Genomic DNA, 11707 nt, shown 5'->3' on the forward strand with positions numbered 1-11707 from the left:
CTCACATGGTTGATGTTGGTCACACCCCAAGCATCCTAGGTGGTGAGATATAAACCTCTCACATGGTTGATGTTGGTCACACCCCAAGCATCCTAGGTGGTGAGATATAAACCTCTCACATGGTTGTCCGGTTCTTTTCCCCCGGACCGGGCATGGTCATGCAACACTTTATATAGGAAATTCCCATTAGGCTCTAATGCAATCTCACGTATGGAATGAACATATACACAAGCTTAGTTTGTCATCAACACATCTCTGGATTGCCATACATCTCATAACTCAAGCTTTAAAGCATCGATTCATCAATTCTCCATAGTTGGACATTTTGTCAAACACCTTGAAGGCATGCAATGGAATCAAAGAGCATGGTAAATAGGGTAGTAATTATGCAGCCAAATCAGTGAACAACCTACAACAACACCCTTTTAACACCCACAATACCACATGAAAATCTCCACATCCATTTCAAATTTAGATTCAAGTTCTAGAGTCACAACATGCTCAAAACAATCACTTTTCATGTTTAAAATTCAATGTGCAGGAAATTATTACAAAGAACAAGACTAATTTATGAATCTTAACTTAAACCATGAGTTAGTGAGTAGAATAGAGTCTAGGCACTATGGGTGGAAGGACCCATGAGTTCAACACCACATACCTTGAGTTCTTATTAAGGTCTTGAGAGTGTCTTCAATGGAAGCTTGGAACTTGGAGCAAGAGTCTCTTCAATCTTGAGGAAGGTTTTGGATTAGGGTTCTTGAGAGAATCTTGAGAGAAAATGTGTCTTAGTATGGGAGAGGTGTTTTGGGAAATGTTTTAGAGATGGGAATTGAACTAATGGTATATAGGAAATAACATATGCCCTTTGGAAAAAAATGGTCCAACACTTAGAAAAAAAATGAGGCGGGTGAACAGTAAAACCGATCACTGGAAATTGCATTTCCTACCAGACAGATTTTACGAAAATGGGCATAACTTCTTCGTCCGAACTTCGAATGAGGTGAAACAAAGTGTGTTAGGTAGCTAACTCCAAGGGCTTTTCATGGATATGTTATTGGCCACCCAATTATTTGTGTGCTAGGAGATATGACCCTCCAAAGTAGACCCTTGAAAAAGGCTTCACTTGGAAATTTTGGATTTTGATACGGTTGCTCTAAAATTTGGGTTAGACCCATTTCCCACTCAATTTGACCCCCTAAACAAGAATATGAAGTCGGATTTTCGAAAAACGAAACAGATTTTTTTATATAGTTAAACAAGTTTTCGGTAACTTCCGAAGCACATTTTTAAGAACTTTTTGGGTCATTTCAGGAACCAATTGTGCCTCTCGAGTTTGGGGCGTGACAAACTTGGTATTAGAGAAACGTCGTATCCTAGGGAGTCTGCAAGCCATCTCTAATAGAGTCTTGTTTATAAATGTGTTGTGCACCACATCCGATAAGCAAGAAGCTACCGGGCATGTTAGAATGACTATCCTTTTTTTGCTCACCTCGTGCTTTAGAGCGGTGTCTTAAGGGTTGAGGTTTATGGCTTATAACTGATACTTGTATGTAGATAGATATGACTAACACTAGACAAACCACAACTAGCCAGGGGTTAGATATAGTTGTAGGCGAGGGTACCGGCAAGGTACCACAGGAGGAGGTAGCCTATTGTGAGACCCAGGGGGAGACATCTTCTCAGTCTCCTATAGCTTCTCCACCGGTTCATGAGCCTCCGAGGGCTACAGGACTTCTGGCTCCACCAGCAGTACCACCTTTTGTTCCTCTTATTCCATTTTATCAGGATTTCAAGAGTGCAGTATGTATGTTAGCATAGTTAGTAGCTGCACGGTGCTAACCAGTTGCGCCAATTGTTGCCGGACCTTCTGAAGGGCCCGGAAGTTTGAGAGTTCGTGAATTTCTTGCCTTGAATCCTCCACAATTTACAGGGCCAGATCGCAGAGAAGACCCTCAACACTTTATTGATCAGCTTCATAGGATCTTTAGAGTCATGCATGCCTCAGCAACTGAGTCAGTTGAGTTAGAAGCATTTCGATTGCACGATGTTGTAGTATTGTGGTACGAGAGTTGGGAGAGATCTAGGGGAAAAGATGCATCCCTACCCACTTGGGATAGCTTTATAGAAGCTTTCATAGATCATTATTTTCCTCGAGAGATTAGGGATGACCGGGTGGACCAGTTTCTGAACCTCTAACAGGGAAGCATGAGTGTCCGAGATTACGGGCTGAGATTTGATTCATTGGCTAGATATGAACCAGCATTTGTTAATACGATGCATGATAGGGTGCGTAGATTTATGGGAGGGCTCGACTAAGACTATATCGACGCTTGTTCTATCGCTGCACTAAATGATAATATGGATATTTCGAGAATTCAGGCTTTTACACAAGGCATAGAAGATCGCTGACATCTATAGTATATGATTGAAAGGGTCGAGGGAGAGAGAGAGATAGAAGATGGCTAGGACAACTGGTTCGCAGGGAGATTTTCAAGGTAGTCTCAGACCCCGATATTCTATTAAGCCACCTAGACCTCTACCACAACAGCTCCAGGGTAGTAGATTTGATCATCAGGAACAGTCAGGCCTTGGTGAGGGTTCACGAGCATCAGGCTCGTAGCAGCAGAGGGGCTCAAGCCAAGCTAGGACAGCCCCGCTACGTTGTGCTACTTGCGGTAGGATGCATTTCGGAAGGTGCACACAGGGTTCCACAGGTTGTTATTCTTGTAGACAGGAGGGGCATGAGTAGAGAAACTGCCTTACCATAGGTTAGGGTGGTATAGGTCAGTCGACCAGGTCAGTAGTAAGTTCCTCCTCATCAGCACAGTTTACAGGGCGTGGAACCGAAGCTTAAGGACGTAGAGGTAGAGGCGGAGGCAGAGAGGGAGCATCTAGTTCTGGTAGTGGACAAAACCGTACATATTCATTAATCGGTCGACAGGACTCAGAGTCATCACCAGATGTTGTGATAGGTATATTGATTGTTTGCTCCCACTGTGGTTATGCTTTGATAGATCGTGGATTTACTTTGTCTTATGTTACTCTATTTATTGCAAGGAAGTTATGTATAGTAGCAGAGTCATTAGATCAACCTTTTATTGTATCGACATCAATTGGTGAGTCTATTGTTGCCAGGAGAGACTATCGAGGTTGCACGATAGATATTATCAATCGTCAAACCTCTGTAGATCTCATAGAGTTAGAGATGGTCGATTTCGATATCATTATGGGTATGGACTGGTTAGTGTCTTGTTATGCTAATGTTGAGTGCGGGACAAAGATTGTTAGATTCCACTTTCCAGGAGAGGCATTTCGGGAATGGAAAGGCAATATAGCAACGTTGAAAGGTAGGTTTATTTCCTATCTTACGGTTAGAAGGATGATTACTAAGGGTTGTATTTATCATCTTGTTCACATTCATGATATAGATGTAGAACCACCAACTTTCAGTCTATTCCAGTAGTTAATGAGTTTCTAGATGTATTTCCAGACGAGCTCCCTGGTATCCCTCCAGAATGGGAAATTGATTTTGCTATTGATATGCTACCAAGTACACAACCCATATCTATCCCTCCTTATAGAATGGCTCCTACTGAGCTAAATAATTTGAAGTATCAGCTGAAAGACTTGCTGGATAAGGCTTTATTATGCCTAGTGATTCACCATGGGGTGCGCCAGTGTTGTTCGTAAGGAAGAAAGATTGCTCACTAAGAATGTGTATCGATTACCGACAATTGAATAAGGCAACTATAAAGAATAAGTATCCCCTTCCAAGGATAGATCACTTGTTTGATCAGTTACAAGGAGCTAAGTGTTTCTCAAAGATTGATTTAAGATCAGGGTACCACCAGATACGAGTTCGGGATAAAGACGTTCCAAAGACAGCTTTTAGAACCAGATATGGACACTTTGAGTTCTTGGTAATGTCTTTTTGATCAACTAATGCCCCGGTAGTGTTCATGGACCTGATGAATAGTATATTTAGGCCGTATCTAGACTTGTTTGTGATTGTATTTATTGATGATATTTTGGTGTATTCACGTTCAAAAGTTGAGAATGCAAATCATCTGCGAGCAGTCCTTCAGGTTCTTCGAGACCGAGAACTTTATGCAAAGTTTTCTAAGTATGAGTTTTGGTTGGACTCTGTAGCTTTCTTAGGTCATATTCTTCCCGCTTGTTCATGGTCTAGAAACATACAATTAATGCAAGGATAAACAATCAAAGGTCTAATTATTCGGATTATAATAAACCCAATAACCCTAGACCAAACCCAAGATCCTAATACCCAATTTAGGGTTATTTCCACCATAAAATCTTTAACAAAACCCTCCACCATCAATATTTATCCATTCTATTACGTTCTATAGATCGAAAAACGAATTTGGGGAGTGAAAAGCTTACCTTTAGCCTCAAGATTGGTGAAAAAGGCTCAAGAACTCGTTTGGGGTCGTATCCTTAGCTCTAAATATCAAAAAGTGCCAAATAAGGTTATTTAGGGGTTTATTAACGACTTTAAGTCACATCTGGCCCACCATGGTGGACCCATCCCGCAACAACGGCCCCGCTCTGGTGGCTCCAATCCCTCTCTGGCGGCCTACACGGAGACAGGATGTTACCTATTCACACTAAGATCATTTTCGAGAGTTCTACTCGCCCAAATTTGATTCTGTAAAGTCCTATGGGTTTCTTAACATCTTAGCTATCTACTCATGTGGTCCAAATCATAATTAGATATCTCATTAATTACCATATTTCCCTACACCTTAATGACTTCGATTTCATCCAAATCTGGACTAGGTTGGGAAATTCCAAGTTACTACGAAAAAGTTTTTTGGCCCCAATTCTTTCTTCATTGGCTTTTCCATACGACGGAAATCAGATCGTTACATTATCTAGTAGAGGTTTTTTGTCAAACAGTAGTCTTTCTACAATTATATCTTTGTACTCCGATTTCATGATATATTGAGATTTCCATTTGAGACTTATTTCGCTTATCTCTTTATTTCATTTATGTATGTTTTCTTAGTGTCATGCTATGTGATGTGGTTTGCTTAGAGTATCTCAGATTTTAAGTACCATGTCACATCTAGGGCATAGTCTTGGATCGTGACAATCCACTGTCTCATTTTCAGGTAATGTTTTCATTACCGTTTTGTTGACCGTATTTTTTCTAGTCTATTTTTCAATGATTCTGTCATCAATTTTTCCCTTCATTTGATGCTACCTCTAAGAGACAAATATATTCAAGATAATAAAATAATGGTTAAATCAACAAACAATTGCTCTTGATTCAACTCTTATAAGGTTCAATTATTGGTCGTTTGAATATTGTTGGATTGGTGAGAAAAAAAATAAATAAATAAAAAAGTAAAAGTGTACAGAATGTAAAATTGTAATTGAAGAAAAGTCATATTTGTTTCATAATTAATTCATCAACCTATTGTCAATGTTAGTAATGGTAAGTAGTAAGGATTGTAATTACATGATATCTAGAGAAAAAATTACTAGAATCTCTAAGTAATAACCACATAACTATAAATGAATATTCAAATTTGGTTAGTAAATATTTGATCAAATATGGTAAAACCATTATTTCCATATTAAAAAGAGGTAAATATCAATTAATCATCATAATTGCACACTCATTTGTTAGATATTTTTTCTTTACACTTTTTCTATATATACATCTCTCTATTTATACTTCAAAATATATTTCTTCTCAATATTCTTGAGTAAATTTTCTCTCTTATATCTTACTTTTAGAGAAAAAAATGAATTCTTCTTCTGAAATCAACAATTGCCGTGAAATAATACCTTACGTTTCCTCAGTTAATATTGTTCGAATAACGGTATGTTATTTTACAATAATAATTTTTTAGTATTTTGTATAAAAATTATGATGAATCCAGAAAAAGTATAATTTGAATAGCGATTTTTATAAATTATTTGTGGAGAAATGTTTTTTAAAGCATTTATTTTATAAAAGTAGAAAACTTTTCTTACAAAAATAAAATGGTTTTCTTAGTTTGTTCATTTAAATAAATGTTGAATAATGAAAACTTGATTCGCACTTTGAAAAAATAAGAGGATGTAGGTTAACAATATGTTGTTATAAAATTTGATGAATTAATTTCTACTATAGATTATAAACAAGTCAAAATTCTACAGCACAGAATATAAATAAATAATATTTTTTTCTGCATCCAAAATTTGATAATTATTTTGTACTTCTCCTAATTCCTTACAGGCTCAAGAAAATCAAAGAGTTGATAGTAGTGAATGGGTGTTACTACCCTCTAGTGTATCAAGTCATCCAAGAGAGAATGTCTCGGGGACATCGGTAAGAAAATATAATTTAGAACAATAGTTCTTCCTCTTACTTCTTTCTTTACCCTTTAATTTATTATCTTTTGTGTAGATTTTAACTCCTTGGTTAAATCTTTATCATTATCGTGCATAAGGAAAAACACATGAATTCTACGTATTCTTAGATATTTTGGTGATATTTAAATGTATTTTTTCTTTGTTTGGGAATAATTCATTATTTTGAGGAATAATTGTATATCAAGATTTTGTTTTAATAAATTTTATCATAACTTTTATGCCTATTTAGATTTTACTTTCGGATTTGACTTTAAAAAACTAAATGAGATTTTATAAAAGTTAGATGTATTTTTAAAAAATAGAATTATGGGGAATATTTCTTATTCTCTTTCTAATTGAAATTGCAATATGATTTTGGATTAAAAAAAGGAAGAAATAAGTTTTTTGGATTATATTTTTTTGTCATATAGACGACGATTAATCACATTATTAAAAAATGAACAAGTCTGATTAAATTTCTTATTTTTAATGGTTAGTATTAAATTTTATTTTATAAGCAATCACATTTTATCGAATCTAAAGAAAAAATGATTTCAATTATATATTTTATAAACACTAAGATGATAAAAGATTGATTTTAGTTAAGTATTTTATTATTTTACATTGTCTTTGTTAAATGATTCTTATAACATACTATTTGTCTAGATTTGTATGTTAGATTCTAATTGCAATTTTGATGAAAAATTACGAGAATCTAACCGTTAATCTAATAACCTTTGCTTCATTGAATTTTATTTCTCTTTATCATGTCAATTGATGATATATGTATTGTCATTTTCATATATTATTGTCATACATAGTGAGTATATATATCTTTCACCTAGAAGCTCATTTTTGTTTATATGGACATTCAGATATAATATAGTGTAAATTATTTTATATCATCAAAGCATCAAGTTTTTATTATTCCTTTTACTCTGCGATAGAGTTTAACTTATATATACAAACAATGTAAATTAAACTTTATATTATAAAGTCTTCCAAAAGATATCTATAAGCATATAACAATTAAAATAAAATTTGTAATCATAAAAATTAGGTAGTTTTCTTATCACGAAAAGTAAATATGATATGATAGTTTATAAATTAGTGTTTATTTAAAACACAATCAAGTATGACAAGAAATTTTAATTAAAAGTTTTCTATTATTGCAGAATGAGTCTGAATTAACTCCTCATCAACTCACTGGGAGGAAGAGGGAATTGATTAATGCGGAGGTCATAGCCCTATCTAATGTTAGCTTTGCAATTGTACCTCTAGCAGGTGAAACTAATATTTATACTGTAAAATTAAAAAAGGTTAGTACATTTATTTTTCTAGATTGCTTATGTATAAATTTAATAAGTCAAGGTTTGATCATACTAATGAGACAGTTAAATCTTTCAAATACTTTGTTATGGACTCGAATTATAGGGAGAAGATTTAGTCGATCCATTCAAACTTAATCAAAAGTATCATGATATCTTGGACGACTAGACATGTGAAAAGAGAAGGCGCCCTAATGGTCAATGTGACAAGGTAATTAAAATTATTATCTTATTTCTTGCATATAACTTAAATTATTAGTTTTTTTTACTAATCTTGATTCTATAAATTAGTGATGAAAAACTAACAAAATGACAAGTCAAGAAAATGAGAGATAACGAATTAATCACTAAGCTAGTTGTGACAATGAGTTTAAGTTATATTCATCATTTGGATAATGTCTTATTTACACTATCATGTAATTTAAAGTATACTTACAGATAAGAATCTATAAAATATGAGTTTGTAATCTTAAAAATAAGACATGTAATATTTTATAAAATGCAAAATTTAAATGATAGTTTGATAGTAGTTTTTCTATGATTTGTCTACATTTTGGTTTACGAGATGTTTTTCTAGATAGTTCCATTATAATTTCTACATTGTATCATGAGGAATCTGATATATTATAAGTATTTTAGTAGCTTTATTTATATTAGCATACTTATCTTATTGGATTTGCCTAGCAGAGTAGTCAATAATTTGTTAGTGCAAGGTAATAGTGTACAACATTTAAATTCTTTAATACGTATTGTAACCTAATAAAAAGCCTTGTGTGTTGTAGATTTACTATCATATGAAGAAAAGGTCCATATGTCGATCTGTTATGGATGTGTGTAGATATATCTTAGATGGTTACGAGAAAATGGAAGTAGAAGTCGATTCACAAACCAATATGATAAAAGAGATTAAGGTAAGATGTTTTATTATTTGACAAATATAATTTTTTTATTGTTACAATCATTCTTATAACGTTATCTCGAATAAAATCAAGATTGGGTCTCCAAAACGTCCTTCCAAGAAACGAAAAAAAGAATCTTCAAACTCAGAGCATACAACAACAAAACAAAAAGAAAACAATGGTGAACTACATGTAGGAAATGAAGTGGCGCTCATGTGTGCAATGATCGAGCTCAAAGAAACAAGTGAGTTTGTGGTAAGTTATTAAAATTCTAGTGGTACATAAAAGAATCTCATGAAGTTGAACAATCATATTTACCATAATGATGTTAAATTCAAGCAGGTTCGCTCGATGGAAAACCTTAAAAATCTTCCAAACCATAAAGCATTTGATAATCAATCTTCCTCCAACCTCTTTAATGATGATGTACTTATGCGGGTTCCGAAAGAAGAAACTGAGAGAATTACAAATTTAGATTGCCAAGAAGTGGACAAGGTAAAAGAGGGTGAAAATAAAGTGTTTGCTCACCTGAACAAAAGTAATGAGTTCAACTCCGAATTTTCACAAAGTGTAGGTAAGTGACCGTATCACTAGCTTAATCCTTTTTTGTAAGATTTTTATTTTATTTTATTATTATTACCATTATATATGAGCAATGAATTCAATAGTCCACAAAATTCATACATTTCACTATGTGAAAGTTTTGTTTGTGTTATGTATTGTAAATCTTTTTTTCCACATTATGTACTAATAAAAATGAATTTGAACTGTATATACAATGAAAATATTTTTTACACTTGGTAAATTTTAACCTATTATAAAGGTGATATTTATATTAATAATAATATACCTATAACTATTTCATGACAAACGTGATTATGTAAAGATTTGTATGTCACTAAAATTTAAGTTAAACAAAACTATTAGCTATATTGTGTGAGCATTATCTTATATTATTTTTATCAACGACTAATCATTTATGTAGGAAAAGAATGTTTAAGACCTTCAAAATTTGACAAGCTTTCTTCCCCCAATGTCTCGAAAGATGTCCTTCACTTGATGTCAACATTATTTCAAGAAGTAGAGAATACAAGCTTTGCAAATTTGGAGCTCCAAAATATTGTTCTTGAAGATAAAGTACACAGAGAAATCCATGATCATGTGGTCGTAACCTCGGCCAACAATGAAGAATTAACCATTAGTTTTTCATACAATGAAGGTATTTAATTTAGCCAAGCAAGCATGCTCTTAACAAACACATTCAATAAGCTACACGTATTATATAGTTAGTGATTGCATCTATAGTTTTTAGTAGTTAACTTTTGATCCAAAAGAAAATGTTTTAGTTCCATGGTATGATTATTATTATTTCCTTTGTTCCATTTTACCCGATATACCTTTTTAGATTAATCTAAGAATAATGATGTATCTCAATATTTGGAAATAATTTAATTTTAAATGTTTAGTTTATGTTTGATGAAATAATTTATAACCATGTAATAATTATAGGAAATTTTGGATCATAATTCTTGAAAGTATTTATTTGTTTCTTAAATTTCATATCTAGTCAAATAATATCATATAAATTAAGATAAATAAATTATTTTTAAAAATACTTATACATTGACTTCATTTATTTTTGCAGAAAATATGGAGGAAGTCCCCATTTCACAATCATTAGAAATTGAGAATAATGAGAATGCTCATATGGAGAAAGGACTTTCCTGTGAAGACAATTATGGAGAAAAAGGAATGATTGTAAACTTGACCAATAATGTTAAGTTTGTGACTGCTGCTGATTTCAAACTAGATACAGGTATTTTAATCAACTCCTAACAAATGCATGAGATAATCACAATATTTATGCAATTAGGGTGTGTCTAATTTGGAAAAAATATTTAATTATTTTCATGTTTGGTTGGTCAAACTTTGTGGAAAATATTTCTTAAAAGGAAAATATGTAAATTAAAACTAAGAAAAACTACTTCTCTAATGGAATTAGGGAAAAACAAGTTACATAATATGGACAATGAGATACAAAAACTAAAGTCTAAAGCTATAAGTCAGTCGCATGACTATAAACATGCAGAGATATGTCAATCGGAAGACACTAAACATTCAGAGCTTGAAGGAGACGTTGGGATACTCCAAAAAACCCATAATGATTGTTTCAATGCAGCTGCAGGTACAAGCAAAACAGTTAGGAAACAATATACAAGCACTAATCTAAACAAAATGTCATTCTCCAACACATCTCACAATCAATCTCATAGCCCTCATATCTACTACCCCACTCCCCTACCACCACCATAACCATCTCCCGTCAAGTTTGTCAAAACTATATACTAATATATTTGAGATTATAATTTTTACTTTCCTACAAATATTAGAAAATAAGCTAAAATCCACTTATTTTTAGGAATAAATGGTGGCCAATGATGTTAAGTCTATGGCCACATACAATTTTACACTAAATAAAGGTATTTTTCTCCATAAAATCTTTTAATGAATGCACTAGATAAATCACAAAAATTATTTTCACCACAAAACGCTGAATGATTGCACTGAATAGATCACAAGAATTATACGATTAATGTGTAAATATTTTGTTTGAGTTCTTTTACATAATCAATACTATTAGATACATTAATTTGTTTTTTAATATTAAATCTTCACATAATTTGCAGGTGAAAATGACAAGGAAAGAGTATGCATTACTACAAACTTTGTCCTACCCGAAGTCGCTCCTCCAATGAAAATAGACAGTGAAAAAGAGGGAGACAAGACTGCACTTGAGGATTCACATGGAAAAGAGGATCATCTAATCTCTCATGATAACATTTTTACAAATATAGATAATTTTGATCTTTTCTCACCTAAAGACGGTAGTTTCTCAATGTATAAGTCTTTTAGAAAATAAAAAATTAAATGAGTCACAAGAACTTGAAATATCATATTTTATTTTTACATAACTAAAGTCATTTACCATATTACATTGATGAATATTTTGTTTCTAAATACGCAGGATTAGACGATCCCTTTCTACTATATGGGATAGAAAATGATCACTTTGAAGATGCTTATACTCCCAATATCAAGGACATGTGATCATCTTAC

The sequence above is a fragment of the Solanum stenotomum genome, chromosome 11 (genome assembly GCF_019186545.1).
Source record: "Solanum stenotomum isolate F172 chromosome 11, ASM1918654v1, whole genome shotgun sequence".
Taxonomy (NCBI): domain Eukaryota; kingdom Viridiplantae; phylum Streptophyta; class Magnoliopsida; order Solanales; family Solanaceae; genus Solanum; species Solanum stenotomum.